General features: G+C 45.6%; 1 pseudogene across 1 annotated transcript; it reads right to left on the bottom strand.

Moving 5' to 3' along the window:
- Positions 1-13658: 13658 nt before the first annotated feature.
- Positions 13659-18018, bottom strand: LOC308525495 (ferritin heavy chain-like; annotated as a pseudogene). Its single transcript has 3 exons — positions 17973-18018; positions 14901-14968; positions 13659-14191 (listed from the first exon to the last, which is right to left on the bottom strand). The product of its transcript is annotated as a ferritin heavy chain-like (transcript).
- Between the last annotated feature and the right edge of the window lie 759 nt (positions 18019-18777).

Raw genomic sequence — 18777 nt, 5'->3', positions numbered from 1 at the left:
CGACCTCTGGCTCCTAACTGCTCACCTGTCTGCTGGCCTGATCCCCCTAACTGCTCTCTGCTACCGGCCTGATCACCCCTAACTGCCTCTGCCTTGGCCCCACCACCATGGCTTTGTCTGGAAGGACATCTGGTCTAATTAGCATATTACCCTTTTATTTGTATAGATAGCTTTGTCTGTTTTTATGTAAATTTTCTTTATCATTTAATGTTTTTATTTAAGTATTTGAATAAGTTATATATTTACATGTTTCAAAAATTAAAAATATTAGCAAAGAAGGATATACAGAGAAAAATCTCTCTCCATTTCTCTACCCAGTTCCCACTCCTCCCTTCACATCCTAAGCTGGAAGGCAGGGTTTTTTTTAGTTTCTTGTATATCTTGAATTTCTTTGTGCAAATACAAGTATTTCTACTTTGTTTTTTTTAAACACAAAAATGTAGCATACCATACATATGACCTTGCATTTTATGACCTAATTGTATCTTGGGGATTTTTCTAAATTGGTATGTTGGAAGCTTCCTCATTCTTTTTAGGGGCTGGATAGTATTCCATTGTACGGATGTACTATAATGTACTTAACCCGTCCTCTATTGGTGAACATTTGGGTTGTTGCCAATTTTGCTAGTATAAGTAATGCTACAATGAGTGCCATGTAGATACTTTTTGTCCATGTAGGAAATATCACAGAAACATTATTCTTTTTTAAAAAATATATTTTTATTGATTTCAGAAAGGAAGGGAGTGGGAGAGAGAGAGACAGAAACATCAATGATCCTGCATGCTTCACACTGGGGATCGAGACTGTAACCTAGGCATGTGCCCTGACCAGGGACTGAACTGTGACTTCCTGGTTCATAGGTTGACGCTCAACCACTGAGCCACACCAGCTGGGAGATAAATGTTATTATTAGATCAAAAGGATTGTGTATTTATTGGATAACAACTGCCAAATTGCCTGCTATTGGGGTTGTACCAGTTTATCTCCCATCAATATGAGAGAACCTGTTTCTCCACAGTCTTCCCAACCCTGCGAGATTACATTTTTGGAATTTTGCCAATCTGATAGGTGAAAAATCATATCTGAGTGTAGTTTGAATTTGTATTTCTCGTATTTTGAGTGCATCTTTTCATAACAGAAGAGCCATTTGAGATCCATTGCATTTCCTTTTCTATTATATCCTTTGGCCATTTTTCTATTAGGTCATGGGGCTTACTGATTCCTTTTAACTTTTAATATTTTGGATTATCCCTCTGTATGTTACCTGAATTAAAAATTAAAAATTATTTTTCCCAATTTATCATTTTTATTTTGATATTCCTTGTTTTTTTAAATTTAATTGAGAGATAGATAGAGAGAGAGAGAGAGAGAGAGAAGAGATTTGTTGTTCTACTATGCATTCATTGGTTGCTTCTTGTATGTGTCCTGACCGGAGATGGAACCCACAACCTTAGCGCATTGGGAGAAATGATGCTCTAACCAACTGAGCTAGGGCTAGGGCCAGCCTTTTTTTTTTTTTTTTTTTTTTTTTAATGTAGAGTTTTTATTTTTCAGCAGTGAATTTATCAGTCCTTTCTCTTGTGGCTTCTGGATTTTTGAACCATATCTAAAAAGGTCTTTACTACTCCAAGATCCCTTCCCTATGCTTTCTTTTAATATTATTACATCTCATTTTTTACATGTACATCTTTAACACATTTAGACAGTCTGTGTTATTTTAAAGTATTTCTTGTAAGCAGCATATGATCTAGTTGAATTTTGTTTTTCAACCTGAAAATGTGAGAATTGTTGCCTTCAATAGAGAGGAATAGAGTGCAGAAATAAAATGGAGTCGCTATAGTCAAGCTGCTAAATTACTAAATCAAGTAGGCTGAGGTATGAGGAAAGATTCTATTCTTAGTTTTAACTAGCCTAAGAACTTAAACTTTTGAACTTTCCAATCTTGTGTCAATGCCTGGATATCTTAGTATATCTAGATAATTCTCTAGTTACTCCCTGAAGGGGTAAGAAAAGAACGTTGAATATCCATACCACTACATCTAGAGGATGACCATCTCAGACCAATCCAGAGCTAAGAATGTAGGACTGATTCTACTATAAGAACCCTCAGCTTTTCTTTCTTCACAACACTTTCAGATATTGCCTGGTTGCATTTCCAGTTTGCCTACCTTACAACCCTTGACTAAATCTTTATCCTTTATTTCTAGCCAAAGCCTCCAGACTCTTTTTTTTAGTTTGTTTGACAATAACATAGCTTAATTTATTTGTTAACTGTTTAATACATGATGTAGTCTCATTTTACTTCTTTGTCTTTATGTTTCCTTATTGTTGTTTTTTAGTATATATTTATTTATTTAATCTTTATTGTTGAGAGTATTACAGATGTCTTCTCCCTCGCCCCACCCCCCCGCCCCCATTGTCCCCTCCACTGGGATCCCGCCCAACCCCAGGCTTTCATCACCCTATTGTCTGTGTCCATAAGTTATGCATATATGAATATAAGTTATTTTTTTAAATATATATTTTTTAAAATATATTTTATTGATTTTTTACAGAGAGGAAGGGAGAGAGATAGAGAGTTAGAAACATCGATGAGAGAGAAACATCGATTAGCTGCCTCCTGCACATCTCCTACTGGGGATGTGCCCGCAACCCAGGTACATGCCCTTGACCGGAATCAATCCTGGGACCTTTCAGTCCGCAAGCCGACGCTCTATCCACTGAGCCAAACCGGTTTCGGCAAAATATATTTTTTTTTATCGATTTCAGAGAGGAAGGGAGAGGAAGAGAGACACAGAAACATCAATGATGAGAGAGAATCATTGATCAGCTGCCTCCCACTGGGGACCGAGCCCACAACCCAGGCATGTGCCTCTGACTGGAATTGAACCTGAGACTTCTCAGTCTGCAGGCTGACGCTCTATCCACTGAGCCAAACTCGCCAGGGCTGAATATAAGTTCTTTGATTAATCTCTTCCCGCCTCCTCTCCCCCCTTCCCTCTGAGATTCTTCAGTCTGTTCCATGTTTCCATGCCTCTGGTTCTATTTTATTCATCAGTTCATTTTGTTCATTAGATTCCTTGTTTGCTTATTTTGATTTTTAGATTCAATAGTTGATAGGTATGTATTTATTGCCATTTTATTATTCATATTTTTATCTTTTAAGTTCTTTCTTTTTTTGTTTTGTTTGTTAATCCTCACCTGAGGATATTTTTCCATTGATTTTTTTTAAGAGAGAGAGCGTGGAAGGAAGGGGGAGAGCCAGAGAGAGACATCACCGTGACAGGGAGAAGCATCACCGTGAGAGAGAGAAGCATCACCGAGAGAGAGAGAAGCATCACCTGGTTGCCTTTGGCAGGTGCCCCCGCTGGGGCTGGGGAGCGAGCCTGCAACCAAGGAATGTGCCCTTGACTGGAATCGAACCCGGGACCCTTCGGTTCGTGGGCTGATACTCTATCCAATGAGCCAAACTGGCTAGGGCTCTTCTTGTTAAAGAAGACCCTTTAACATTTATTTAATCTTCGTTTGGTGGTAATGAACTGCTTTAGCTCTTTCTTGTTCGTGAAGCTCTTTATCTGACCTTCAATTCTAAGTGATATCTTTGCTGGGTACTGTTACTACTTCCAGTTGTAGGTCCTTGCTAGTCATCACTTTGAATATTTCTTGCCATTCCCTTCCAGCTTGCAAAGTTTCTGTTGAGAAATCAGGTGACAGTTATATGGGCACTCCCTGATAGTCAACTAACGGCTTTTCTCTTGCTGCTTTTAAGATTCTCTCTTTGTCTTTAATCTTTGCCATTTTAATTTTGATGTGTCTTGGTGTGGGACTTTTGGGTTCCTCTTGTTTGGGACTCTCTGCGCTTCCTGAACTTGTATGTCTATTTCTTTCACCAGGAAAGGGAAGTTTTCTGTCATTATTTTTTCAAATAGGTTTTTTGTTCTTTGCTATCCAGTCTAGATTTTTCTTGTTTTTTATCTTCTGCAATGATTAAGAAAGTAGAACTCTAGTCTGTGGTTCCATAAACCTTTAGATTAGGTCAAGCACATATATTTTAATTAATAGGTATCCAATTACCAAAGTCAAGAAAAGGTGACACTTTTTGAATAGGTGCTAGACACTGAGCTGGCTGCTTCCCCTGAGTCTCTACTATTGTGGCATTTTACAGATGAGGAAACAAAGCTCAGAGTGCTACAGAGCTTGCCCAATAATTTTTTATGATCTCCTCCGGATGGTGATAAATTTAGCAGACTTCAGCCCGTCAGGGCCACCTCTGCAGTTGACTGGAGGAAATCACAGGTAAACAACATTGCTGAAAGGGGGTGGGGGCAGGTTCAAAGTAAAATCCCCACAGGGATTTAAAATCCCCACAATGGATTTCACAAGAGCTTCACAGCCCTGTGATATCAAACTCTTGGATTTCTGACAGTTGAAACATCACGTCTTGCTGTATTTTGGTTTGCATTTCTCCTATGAGTGAGACGAAGCATCCTTTCCCATGTTTGAGAGCGATGGGCATTTCCATTTCTATTCACATTTTTTGTCCACTTGGGAAGCACCCAGCAAATAACCACTACACCAAAGCTTCCTGGGGGGCATGCTTGTCTTAAGGAATACCAAATTAATGATTTTGAGTTTTATTCTGTTTCTTAAAAAAGATCATTTCAGAGATAAGCTCTTCATCTGAATCTCCAGAACAATTTGCTTCCTCCTTGTGTGTAGGATCTTTTCACAGGTACCCTGTTGATTGTTTTGTTCACTCTCTCAACCACGCAGAAATAAAGCCAAACCAGGCACCATCTCCTGACCCTCTCAACTTTATGAGGCATTGCTTAATAATGGTAGAACTCTCAATTCCACCACTAGACAGATGGTGTAGACACGGGAAAAGAAAAGCTGATGGGATGGATTAGGGAATTATCTCCATCATCATCAGTAACAGCTGGCACTTAAACAGCTCTATATGTTGTCTGTCTCTCTATGTATATATCTAAACTATGCTACATAGCAGGGGCCCTCAAACTTTTTAAACAGGGGGCCAGTTCACTGTTCCTCAGACCGTTGGAGGGCTGGACTATAGTTTAAAAAAAAAACTGTGAACAAATTCCTATGCACTCTGCACATATCTTATTTTGAAGTAAAAAAACAAAACGGGAACAAATACAATATTTGTATTTGCATGTGGCCCATGGGCCGTAGTTTGAGGATCCCTACTACATAGTATATATAGTATATACAGTATATATAGTATAGTATATATGTAAATTTATTTTTATATATGTATTTGTGTATGTGCATATATATTAACTATTCTGCACTAAACTTATACACACATGTAAATTTAGTTCTCATAACAACTCTTTAAGATTGGTACTGTTACTATTTCCAGATGCCAGAGGTGAGGTATAGAGAGGCTAGGTTACTTGCCCCAGCTCACACAGCTAACACCTTCTGGAACCAGTACTCTGCCTCGGCTTTTTGGCCTCAGGATCCATGCCTCAACCACTCTGGCTTGGAAGACAATCCTGTGTTCTTGGGGTATGGCCCCAGGGCCTCCTAGTGAGACTGCCCTGGTCCCTGAGAGTCGACTAGGCAGTGGGGATTACTCTGTTTTATCTATTTTGGAACCCTTGGTTTTTCATTCATTAAATCATCTGGTTCACTCATTCAGCAAATATTTACTGGGTGCCTATATATGCCAAGTCCTGTACTAGGTGCCAGAGACACCAAGATAAACTAAATATGGTCTCTTTCCTTAAGGGGCTTGTAGTAAAGGAGGGTGAACACATGGTCAGTGAATGACAGGATGACACATACTGTTCTGTTCCAGAGGGAGGAGCAGGTGGTGTGTCATCCAAGAATGTGTTTCTCAATCTCTTCCCTTGTACCATCTAGTTAGTGCAATTTCTCCTGGCACTTTGCCTCATGACCTTCTCTTATCTTTAGTTTATATAGTATCACTGCAAGTTCTTGTATTTTTGCATATTGTCCTGATGATTTTTACGGTGGGCTGTTTAGTCATATCTGCTATCATTTCCTTCTTGATCCCCGAAATGTCGCCTTGTTCCTGTAAGTGATGGGGTGTCTGGAGGGGTTGTGACTAGAGCGGACGGGCACTTTGGAATTAGCACTCTGGCTGTAGCGTGGAAAATAAATCGAATAGGGGAAATGAGGCAGGCAGCTCGGTCAGGGTGAAGGATGAAATCTGAGCAAAGGGAAGGGGAGGAGGGTATGGCTCCAGGAAATATTAAGGAAATGAAATGAAAGGGACTTATTAATTCATACAGTGTTTAATGAACAGCTACTAAGTGGCAGACACTATGCCAGGTGCCAGGAATACAGTAGGAAACAAGACATATACAGCCCCTGCCTTCACTGAGTTTAGAAGGGGAAGATGGACAACTGGAGTTTTTATGATAAAAGATGATAAATGATGTGACTGAGGAAGTACAGAAAAACAGAAGGGAGAATGTGAGGGGGTGTGAGGGAGGAGTCTGAGGCCAAGATTTCTGCCGTGGTTGCAGGAGTAGATGGTGGTGGCATTATCTGAGCCAGGAAACCCAGGAGGGCAGGACCCCACGGATGCCACTCTGAATCCTCCAAGCTGGACAGGCAGGAGCAGGGGAGGTGGTAAGCAAGTGACTAGCAAATGCGTAAATAAATGGGAAGCTCCCACCTGATTCTGAAAGAGGAAGATGGGGAGTGGTCCAAAAAGAAACTTGAAGTTTCAGGAAGCCCAGCAGTTACTCAATACCCACAAACCGTTAGCTTCTTCTCAGTTACCCAACGGGCCACATGAGACAGCCGTGACTCTCTCCCAAGGCCCAGCAACTAGAGTTGGGCTGCCATGACTCGGTGTATCTGCATGTAATGGGCAGCAGGCAGACTCAGCCTACCCCTGGCTATTCTGAGGCCACCAGTGTGGGCCTCACAGGTTATTGGAGGCCTGCCTGGAACCGGAGGGAGGAAAGAACCAGCTCTGCAAAGTTAGGGGCCCTTCCTCTGGCTCCTACATGCCATATATGTCCCTCTGCCTTAGCATCAAGCCCCTGGCTCTGGGTCTGTCTGCCTCTATGTACGAGCTGGGACTGGGTGATCCCCCTTCTGCATCCCCAGCACCCAGCCCAGGCAACCCATCTCCCCAGCACACAGCAGTAAATGTTTCTAGAGTTAGTTCAGAGAGAGCTGCGCCTTGGCCTGCATGGGCTAGTTTCTCCCCCCTCAGGAGAAGGTCCACCAAGAGCCACACAAACACAAGTCCCATTCTTGGCATGTGGTAAGGACGCACTTGGTTACAACCCTGAGTTCATGAGCTGAGGCTCTGAAAGCATCAGACCAAGTGGGAGAAGGTACCAGCCCACTGCCCTGCCACTACCCCCGTCAATATCTGAGTCTTGGAATTGTAGAATCTTAGAATCTGAAGGGTAGGAAGGCCCTCCCTGGGTGTGACCTTTAACTGCCCTTCTGTGGAGTTCCAATTGTCCTGTCCAGGCTCTAATCACAATGCCCTTGGCAACAGGAACTCACCCAACCTGGGATCTGAGACCTGCCTATGTGACTTTCTGGCGGGGTAGGGGGAGGGAGCACCCTCTCTCTATCTTCAAGGCCACAGAGACGCCACCTGCCTCCAGGGCCCAGAACAACCCACTAGAGCCGCGGTTTGGGGGTGGGAGGGAGGGGGTCTCTGCAGCTGTCACCTCCAGCATTCTGCCATCTTTGAGAGATGAGGAAGTGAGCAAGAGGTTCTTTCTCCAAGGCCACAGTTAAAGTGCCATCACATGCAATAACCAAACCATCAGTGGGACCACGTTAAATTCAAGGACAGAAAAATAGGCCATTTACCGAGCAGAACGCTGAAGTGTTGCAGACTCCTTTGAGGTGGTATGCAACAGTGGTTAAGAGCACCTCCGCTGTGTACCAGCTAGGCGGCCGGTGCTCAATCTTTCTGAGCTTCAGCTTTCTTATAGTTAACATGGGCAATGATGCCCGGCCGGCCTGGCTCAGTGGTTTGAGCATCAACCCGTGCACCAAGAGGTCACCGGTTAGATTCCTGGTCAGGGCACATGCCCGGTTGCAGGCTCCATCCCCTGAAGGAGGGAGCCCACTGATGTTCATCAATGTTTCTATGCCTCTATCCCTTTCCCTTCTTCTCCCTCTAAAATCAATAAAAACATATTTTTTAAAAAATGGGTAATGACGCCAAACTGGTGGGTTCGGTGTGTGGACTAAATGCACGTGTCGAGGGCCAGGCGAGGGCAGCACGAGGGAGGTGCTCCATGATCGGGGCTCCCACATGGGGATGTCTGGAGGCCACGTGAGCTGCACACCCCGCCCCGGCTCCTCAGAACCCCCACACGGGCAGCCTGTGTTTCCTGCCAGCGCAGGTGCATCTAGGCGGCTAGCCACCTGCAGCGACATGGGGGGAGGAGAGGCCCGCTCGCCCTGGCCGGGGCCCAGCACCATTGGCTGCACCCAACTTGTGGTCTCCTCACCCCTCAGGTCTTTTCTACCTGGGAGTGAGCTAGGGCTCTGCTTCCTACTCTAGAGTCATTTATTTGTATGGCTCTTCAAGCAAACGTCATGTGTTTGCTGACGTTTCCCAAGTGCCTGCTGGGAACAGGGCCCTGTGTGGGGGAGGTCCAGGGGACCAGAAGAACCACTGAGAGTGGAGACAAGATGGGGGGTGGGGCGTTGCACACAGGGCTGGGAAGGAAGTGGACATGTGAAAACTGCACCCCACAACTACTCCAATTGTTAAATTCATTCACAACAAAGCTTCCTGTCCCCGCCCCCCGCCCCGACTGTAGAAATAATGCCTCTACATTACAGACATTATGAAAAAAAAAGAAAAAAAGAAAACACAAAATAAAATATTCTGACAGTCCAGATCCACACAGATAACTGCTGTTAAGATTTTGGTGTATGTTATACTAGAGTTTTCTATGCATTTTACTTTATATAGATATATAATTGCATACTCCACTCTTTTTTTTCATTTACATTTACCATAACAGCATAAGCATTTTCCTGGGTTTTTAAAACCTATCCAGTTAAATCCTACCCTGTTGATTTCAGCCCATTATTCTAATGAAAATCCTTAACCTGTGTTGGGATTTGGCTGCCTCTTCCCAGGATAGAATGGTGCTGGGTGCCAATCTGGAGGAAGGGGTGAGGGAGGAGGAGGAGAAGAATAGCTGAAGAGGCGAAGAAGAAGGGGAAGGGAAAGGGGAGGGAGGAGACAAAAGCAACGCCACACGGTTCATTCTCTTTGTCCTTCTCTGACCCTCAGACTATGTTTCTCAATATTGAAAAATCCGAGGGCACTTACCTGACCCCCAGAGTCACCTGGGCTCACTCAATGCCCTTCTGACACTTTCCCCTGTTCATTCCATACACCCAAGTCTATAAGGAAGGAGATCCTACCTTGAAAAAAGCCCTCTTCCCCAGGGGCCGATCCTGCCAACCCTGAGCAACACAGGCCCTGCTGCAGCCGTCCTGCCCACACTTGAGTCCTCTGCCCACTTGTCACATGACCTGGAGTCCAGGGCTCTGTAGTGCGGTCACTTTCTCTTGACCCAGAGTATACCCAGCATGCCAGAGAGTCCCCGGAGCTCCTGGTGGTCAGGCAGAGTGTGGAACAGAGCAGAGCAATCACCCTCTCTGCACTGGATGCTATGCCTCTCTTCATGCAGCCAACATTGACTTGGCTCATGTAGAGATTGTGGTCAGCTCAAACTCTGAGCTTCTTTTTGCATAATTGTTGGTAAACCAGTTCTCCCACATGCTGTGCTTGAACAATCATTTGAAGAAATCTAATGTAAGACTTGATACTTTGCTCTCTTTATATATTTGCATTATGGTTTTTAGCTCTCCCTCTTGGCTTCTTATCATGGGTGAATTTGATACATGTGTGTCATGTCTTTATACAACCTATTGGTAAGATGGTTGTATAACCATCTGTAAACCTGAACTGGGCCCAAGACAGAAATTCCCTTATCCAGAACCCCTGCATAAGTTTGATCAGCTTCCTAAATACCTCTGAGGAAATCACCTTCTTAAAACATCCAATCATACACAGGTATACACACAAAAGAATTGAAAACAGGTACTAAAACAAATACATTATATATGTGCTTATTCGTAGCAACACTATTCACAATAGCTCAAAGGTGGAAACTACCCAAATGTTCTTCAATGGATGAATGGTTACACAAAGTGTGGTATGCCCCGGTGGGTGTGGCTCAGTTGGTTGGGCATTGTCCTGTGCACTGAAAGGTTGCCCGTTTGATTCCCAGTCAGGGCACATGCCCGGGGTTCGGGCTTGGTCCCCATTGGGGGCATGCAAGAGGCAGCTGATTAATTCTCTCTCTCTCTCTCTCTCTCTCTCTCTCTCTCTCTATATATATATATATATATATATATATATATATATATATATATCAATAAAAAAATCTTTAAAAAAAGAAACAAAGTGTGGATAATGGGATATTACTCAGCCATAAAAAGGAATGAAGTTCTACCTGGTGGCATGGCTCAGTGGTTGAGCATTGACCCATGAACCAGGAGGTCATGGTTCGATTCCTGGTCAGGGTTGCAGGCTTGATCCCAGTAGGGAGCGTGCAGGAGGCAGCCAATCGATGATTCTCTCTCGTCATTGATGTTTCTATCTCTCCCTCTCCCCTTCTCTCTGAAATCAATTAAAAAAAAATATATATATATATACATATATATTTTTACAAAGGAATGAAGTTCTGATACACGCTACAACACCGATGAACCTTGAAAACCATATTCTATGTAAAAGGAGTCAGACACAAAAGGTCACATATGATTTCATTTATATGAAATATCTAGAATAGGTACAGGGCCCAAGGGGAGAGGGGAGTAGTGAATGACTGCTTAACAGATATGGGGCTTTCTTTTGGAATGATGATAATATTTTGAAGCTAGATAGAAGGAGTGGTTGAACAACACTGTGAATGTGTAAATGCCACTGAATTGTGCATTTTAAGATGGTTAATTTTATGTTCAGTGCATTTCACCTCAATAAAATAAATTGCATCCGCAAAAGAAAAAGTGCAATGATTTCAGCAGGTAGCCTAGTGCGAGTATCGGGGACACAGATGAATGAGACCTGCTGCCTGCTAAAGCTGGGTTGAGCCCAAAGTCTTTGAAGCTGAGAGGGGCTACCTTCTGAGATTCACCTTGCACATTGTGGGTGCCTCTCACCGGTTACTATTCTGACCACCATGCCGACAGACTTCCAGAGCTGCTGCCCCTCCCATCGTAGTGACTTGGGTTGGTACGACACACAGTGCATCCTCTTAGTAACTTAGCACTGGAGAAACCTGTCAAACGCAACCTTAGCCATGTGATCAAGGTTAGCATTAACCGTAAGTCATGTTGATCTTATGTACTTTAGATCTGAGGTGACGAGAATGTCACTATACCTGTGTGATCTTACTCCCAAGAACTCATAAATCCCATCTAATCATGCGGAAAACGCCAGAAAAAAATAAAACAAAAAACTAAGAGATAGTCTACAATCTGTCTGACCAATATTCCTCAAAACTGCCAAGGTCATCAAAAACAAGGAGGGTTTGAGCAACTGTCCCAGACTAGAAAGGGGGTAGGGAGGCATGATGATTCATGTGATGTGGTACCTGGGACAGAAAAAGGACATTAAGTAAAAGCTAAAGAAACCCAAATGAAGTATGGACTTGAGTTAGGTAATAATAATGTATCAATATTGGTTCATCATTTGTGACAAATATAAGATGTTACAATAAAGGAACAAAGTAGGGGTGCACAAGAATCCTCTATACTTATCTTTGCAACTTTTCTGCAAATATAAAATGATTCTTTTTAAAAGTTTATTTATTTTTAAAGCTTATTTTAAAATATTATCTTAAAAAATGCAATCTTTTGCCGAAACCGGTTTGGCTCAGTGGATAGAGCGTCGGCCTGTGGACTGTAAGGTCCCAGGTTCGATTCCGCTCAAGGGCATGTACCTGGGTTGCGGGCATATCCCCAGTAGGAGATGTGCAGGATGCAGCTGATCGATGTTTCTCTCTCATCGATGTTTCTAACTTTCTATCTCTCTCCCTTCCTCTCTGTAAAAAAAATCAATAAAATATATTTTTAAAAAAATGCAATCTTTTAAAGTCCTTCCTTATAGGAGCTATAACAAGGCTGTTCAGACAGAGATGACACAGGAAAATGAACAGAGTGGAGTGTGACCTACTGGTATATCAGATGACACTTGTTCTCTGGGGGACTAATTGATCCCAGGGACTTGCTTTCTGACCTGCCTCTTCCTGATTTGGGAGCACCCCTGTAGATACCAATACCTTTAAAAACCCAGACTAAGAGAGTCAGGGTCTCTCCTCCATAGCCTGGGACCCCACAGCAGCTCTGCTTTGCAGGCCCTGAACCACATACCTTCCCCAGGGGACTTCTACCAGGAAGAACTTAAGATGAGACATCTCACCGTGTTCCCACAGGGCGGAGTCTCCAGGCCTGATGCTTATGTTCTAAGTCAACAGTAGAATATCTTCACCCAACATAACATCCACAGATGCCCCCACCCACTAACCAGGGGCCATTTCCTTCTTGGATGAGCAAACATTCCTCCCTTTGGTGCAGGAGGACATCATGGCTTTGACGGAGGCCTTTCTCAAATACAACTGCATTGCAGGGAAGTGTAGAAATTAAGGGGGAATTAAGAGGGATGGTTTAGCATAGACAACCCTAGATTCAAATCCTGATCCCATCACTTCTTAATTTACGAAGACACGATGAACCTCAGTTTCCACACTATAAAATAAGGACACTAATAATGTCTATTTTATAGGATTTTTGTAGGATGAGATGAGGTAATTCATGGAATGTACTTAGCACAGTATATGGTATAAGGTCTCAGGCTTCTGTCAAGGTCCTAGGATGAAACTGATGAGAAGGTCATAGGCTCCAGGGCAGTGGCACCTGCCACTAAGGCCACAAGTCCGTTATGATACAGAAGCCAGAATAGAGGGGAGGGAAGGCTGGGTCACGGAGCCAGTGGGAGAAAAGGAAGGGAGTTTATTCGTGGCCAAACTTCACTCTGCGGGTTATCAGTGGGGAGACTATTGCAGAGTGGCTCTCAAGGTCTCGTGCGTGGCCTGCACCTAACAGTACCTTACATTTACCAGTTTTACGTGATAAAACTGCCCTGTGAGGACTAGCCCTGCACCAGGCACACACCTAGGGAGCCCAGGGGGGTCCAGGAGGTCCAAGACATGCATTGATGTGGCCTGAGTTTCTGGAGTGTCTGTGATGTGCCAGGCATTACCCCTCTAGTTGCTGGGCCATGAGGAGGCCTGGGTGGTACACCCAGGGACAGTCAGGGTGGCAAAACAGTCAGAAGTCTCAGGGTATATAAGCCCTAATTGGACCCTGGTGCCCAGCAGTGTGCTTGGCACACAGTAGGTGCTTATTTTTTTGGGGGGGGGGAGGGAAGGGGTTACCAAATTACTTTATTTGAAGGAATGATATAAATGAAAGAACAAAAGTAGATTGTTTGACACAACTTGTAGAGAAGGTATAGGCAACCCCAACTTGATTTCACTGCCTTGGTGACCAGGGAAGTCAGCCCAGTGGGTATGAGCAGCCAGCATAAGGTTTAGCTCTCATCACTGTCTCTCAGGGTGTGCTTGTCAAAGAGATACTGCACCATGTCAGATTTCGGGGGCCTCCATCTGGCACAAGTTGGTTACATGGTCACCCAAGTCTTTGATAGATTTCACCTCATTCAGATAATGAGTCTCAATTAAGTCACACAAATGAGGGTTGTCTTTGTCAGTGGCTGGTTGGTACGAGTCTGGTGGTGACCGATTCCCGCTTTTCCCAAGCGTAACGCACACTCCATTGCATTCAGCCCTTCCTCCCAGTCGTCACAGTCAGGTTTCTTCACACCGTAAGGATTATTTGGCCACCTCCTTGGTTCTGCAGTTTCATCAGTTTCTCAGCATGTCCCCTCTCCTTATGAGATTGGTGAAGAAAATATTTGACAAAGTGATTCAAAGCCACGTCATCTCGGTGGAAGTAGTAAGACGTGAACAGGCAGACATAGGAGGCACAGAGCGCCAGGTGGACCTGGCAGTTAATGGCGGCCTCTGACTTCTAGTGGTAGTTCTGGTGCACCTGTGAGGGAGACTAGGTTATCATGGTGGGTACAGTGGGGGCCTTGGGGTGGCCCAAGGGCACTGTGAGGAGGTGGTGGAGGGCTGGCTCTGAGCAGCAGGCTGGAGTTGGGGTCTAGCATGGGTTCCATCCAAGCACTGTTGGAGCAGGAAATTGTGGGAACTCTTTGCAAAGACTGTCAGTAGGTGCATATTGAGCAGGCAAATGGGAGAATGCAAGGTCCCTGTTGTCAGTAGAAATTCCCAATGTGAGGTGTGAAAGAGGGGACATTTTACTCAGGCGAGTAGTTTGCAAACAGGGAAATGCAGCCTCTGTTGGATGCTAAAAGGTTGTCTTTTATGGAGAAAGTTCCCAGCCTGGTTCCCAGTTTGGTCCATTGTTATGCAAATGAGGAATCTAAATTTTCATAACTGATTGGTCCAACCAGTACAGTCCTGACTGGCCAGAACCGTGCATTCTGATTGGTTGTTGTGGAGCAGTTCTGATTGGTTAGTACAGGTGCAAATGAGAATATAGTTGCACAGTTCCCACTGGACCATCGGGTCCCCAAGTCCACTGGTCAATATTACACCAGGAGCTCCCCTAACAAGGTTGACTCAGCAGAAGCCCAGTGCTGGAGGTTGAAAGCTCAGCCTGCAGCTTTCCCCTGAGACACAGTGTGTGAGGAGCTTCCATCAATATTGTCTGCTAGACCCTGGTTATGAATTTGGGCCCAGTTTACCAGGGGGAGTCTTTCTTGGCAGATATATTCCTTCTTGGGGTTCACGCTATCCTCAAGGCTTTCACGGTCTAGCAGGGGAGACACGGCACACCACACACCCGGAAGAAGCTGGCCTAGCAGTGGCCGTTGGTTACCTTGAGGGAGTGGAGTACTTCCTGGGTGACGTGGAGGAGGATGGTGTGAGCCTGGTTGCAGAGCAGGAACACTGCTGCATGTGCAGGGCCTAGAGTGCTGGGCTTGCTGCATGACTCAGGGCAGGGCAGGGCTGTGGGCTGGAGGAAGGGTGGGGCACCCAGGAAAGTGCCAGTAAACCCCAGGAGAAGCCAGCCTCATCCCTTCCTTCCTTCCTTCCTTCCTTCCTTCCTTCCTTCCTTCCTTCCTTCCTTCCTATACTGCTTCTGGGCAAAGGCCACTGCAGAGGTTCATGAATAAACAACAGCTTTGATGGCATCTGCAACGTAAGTAGCAAAGATCAAAATGGCATAAAACACCCTGGCCGGTGTGGCTCCATGGTTGAGTGTCGACCTCTGAACCAGGAGGTCATGGTTTGATTCCCAGTCAGGGCACATGCCCAGGTTGAGATCCCCAGTAGAGGGCATGCAGGAGGCAGCCGATGGATGGTTCTCTCTCATCATTGATGTTTCTCTCTCTCCCCCTGTCTCCCTTCCTCTCTGAAATCAATAAAAAATATATTTTTTAAAACGGCATAAAACTGGAATAATTTTCTCAGTACCAAAAATAAGCAACAGCTCAAAGATTACTTTAAAAAATAAGGGCAGCTAAGTGTAATTGAGCTGGAGCATCAGCATTGGGCAAAGCTGGGTTAAAATCCTGGCTTAGCCTAAACATCTAGTGCAGTGGTTCTCAACCTTCCTAATGCCGCGACCCTTTAATACTGTTCCTCATGTTGTGGTGACCCCCAATTTCATTGTGACAAATTGAACATAATTAAAGCATAGTGATTAATCGCAAAAACAATATGTAATTATATATGTGTTTTCCGAATGGTCTTAGGTGACCCCTGTGAAAGGGTCGTTTGACCACCAGAGGGGTCGCGACCCACAGGTTGAGAACCACTGGTCTAGTGCCTAAGCTCCCCCAGCAAATCACCTAAACTCCCTAAGCCCCAGTTTCTTCGTTTTAAACCTGGCACTGGAGATTGTGTCTGTAGGGGCCTGGCCCATCCAGTAGGGGTTCAGTGACGGGTAGGTAGACATCGCCTGTCACTGTCACTGCACCACCCCAGACCATGGCTGTGAAAGGCCTGGGCATTCATGCTAAATGCCACAGGGGCCCCCACAAGGGGCAGAAAGTCACTCATCTTTCCTAATATTGTTGAGTGACTATGATCATCTAAAATTTCCCCAGCAACAGCCTATGCCCAAGAGGAGAGAACAGTGCGGTCACCTGGCTCTCTCAGTCAGCCGCAAGGAGCGCACCCATCTCGCAGCTCTCTGTCAACCCATGTCCTGTGTTGGGTTCCCAGCCTAGTCCTAGAGGGCATGAGAGAAGGGGAAGGCCCAGCCCCTGCCTCCAGAAGTGTAGGCTCTCACAGGCCAGGCCACTGTGAGTAGCAGCACACTGATATGAAGCCCCCCAGGCCATGGGTGCACAGCACCTGACAGAGCTGCCCAGTTCTGGCTCTTTGCCTGGTGACCTCTCGGTCTGGTCTGCACTGTCCTCCATGCCAGCCACACTCCTCTCCTGGTTGCACATGCCAGGCCTCCTCCACCTGTGCTCTTCCCTCCATCTGGGAGGTCCTTCTTCCACCTCGATGGGGAAGGTCTGCTGGGAGACCCTCTCTCCTCGGTTCTCCGTCAGCACTTTCATTTCTTCCACTAATATTGATTGAAGTCTGCTGTGTGGTAGGACTTGCATAAAACAGAACATGGGCCCCACCTGTGTGATGTCTCCGGGCACAGGGATGCCTCAGTCCTTGTGAAAGGGCAATTATCTCCTCATTCTGTGATTGTTTGTATATCTGTCTCCCCACTAGCCTGTGAGTTCCATTGGGCAGGGGCTGTGTCTGTCCTGATCTCTGTTGTGTGTCCAGCACCTGCCACGTAGAGGGTGCTCAGTTGGTTGAATGGCTCCATGTCAGTGTCAGACAAGGAGTCTGACAGCACTCTGGGAACTCAGAAGAGGCAATGCTGATGCTAAAGAAAATCCAAGAAAGGGTTCCTGCAATGGGTATAGTTTGCATAGGAGGGGAGGGGGGCAGGAATAGAGCAAGGGTGTGGAGGTAGGAATGATCCTGGGCTGTGCCGGAGATGGTATGAAGACCTTCCTGCCTTATTGGGAGGAGCAGTGGGGAGGTTAGCTGAATTCAGGGCAGGAGGAGTTCAGGTGCTGCCTCTTAGAGCCTCGGGGCCTCTCTGCCTTTCTACACAGTTCTTGGTTTCCCCCACCTCCTCGTTCTCTCTCCCTCATCCCTCTGTCTCCTAACAAGACATCAAGAAGTCCATGGGCAAGGAACTCAAAGAGCAGCAAGGTAAGTGGCCAGAACTCTGGTCATCTGAGAGTCTAGGACAGTGATTCTCAACCTTCCTAAAGCCGCCACCCTTTAATACAGTTCCTCATGTTGTGGTGACCCCCAACCATAAAATTATTTTCGTTGCTACTTCATAACTGTAATTTTGCTACTGTTAGGAATCATAATGTAAACATCTGATATGCAGGATGTATTTTCCTTGTTACAAATTGAACATAATTAAAGCATAGTGATTAATCACAAAAACAATTTGTAATTATATATGTGTTTTCCGATGGTCTTAGGCAACCCCTGTGAAAGGGTCGTTCAACCCCCACAGGTTGAGAACCGCTGGTCTAGGACTTTGGCTGTTGAAGTCCCAGCTCCAATCACCTTCCCCACCTGGAGATAAAATACAAGTCACCCAGTTAAAGGTGAATTTTAGATAAATGATGAATAATTCTTTAGCATAAGTAATATTTGGGACATGCTTATACTAAAAAAGTATTTGTTTCTTATCTGAAATTCATAGTTTTATTTGTTAAACCTGGCAACCCTTTTCCCCACCCACCCCCACCCCCATTTCAGAATCTGTCACTCACCTCTGCCTCGAGCCCCCAGGGAACCATCAGAGCTGTCCTGGGACATTCTGACAGAATAGGAATCCAGGGCTAGAAGAAACGTTAAAGGTTGTTAGCCCACCACGCCCTGATGTGTGGACTAGGAGACTGAGACCCAGAGTGGACAGGCACTGGCCAGCTCCTGGGCCCCTTGCAACTCCTTGGCTACTACTTGGGCCTCCTGGAGAGCAGAAGGGGCCTGAGAAAGGCAGTGAGTCTCCATGTTTCTGCTCTGACACCCCCACCCCTACTGCGGGCATTTTCCTGGACCCTGATACCCCCAGGTGAATCATCTCTACCTGCCAGGCTAGATCTAGGGCAGTGCCCAGGCCCAGGCGAGGCTGAGCCATCCTGGATGGAGGGGTCTCATGGGCAGGAGAGGGTGGGTAGGGCTGGACCTCGTGGGAGAGGCTGGTCTTCCAGGCGGCTCATGGCCTGGCCATCCCCTCAGGCCCTTCTGATAGCCAGGCCAGGTGGGACCCTCAGAGGTGTCTCAGCTCGCAGACCCTGCCAGCCTCACTATCTCATCTCACAATGCCGGTCCACGGAGTGCTGCACATCCTCCAGCTCCTAATCCTCACATTCCTGCACCTTAGTCATCTGGAGAGTCCATGGTAGGAATCCACTCGTACCCAGGGGGAATGGATAAACAAAGGAAGCAGAGGCAGGGAGTCGGGGCAGGGGCTTGGCCAAAACCACTCACACCACAAGCAGGGTTTTCTCTGTGGAATAACCAGTTGAAACTGCCCACTCCTACCCTGCTCTGTGCTTCTTCATCGCACTTTTC

This window comes from Myotis nattereri (assembly GCF_964212035.1).
Source record: "Myotis nattereri genome assembly, chromosome: 9".
In the NCBI taxonomy this organism is placed as follows: domain Eukaryota; kingdom Metazoa; phylum Chordata; class Mammalia; order Chiroptera; family Vespertilionidae; genus Myotis; species Myotis nattereri.
This window is presented reverse-complemented; position numbering and strand designations above follow the sequence as displayed.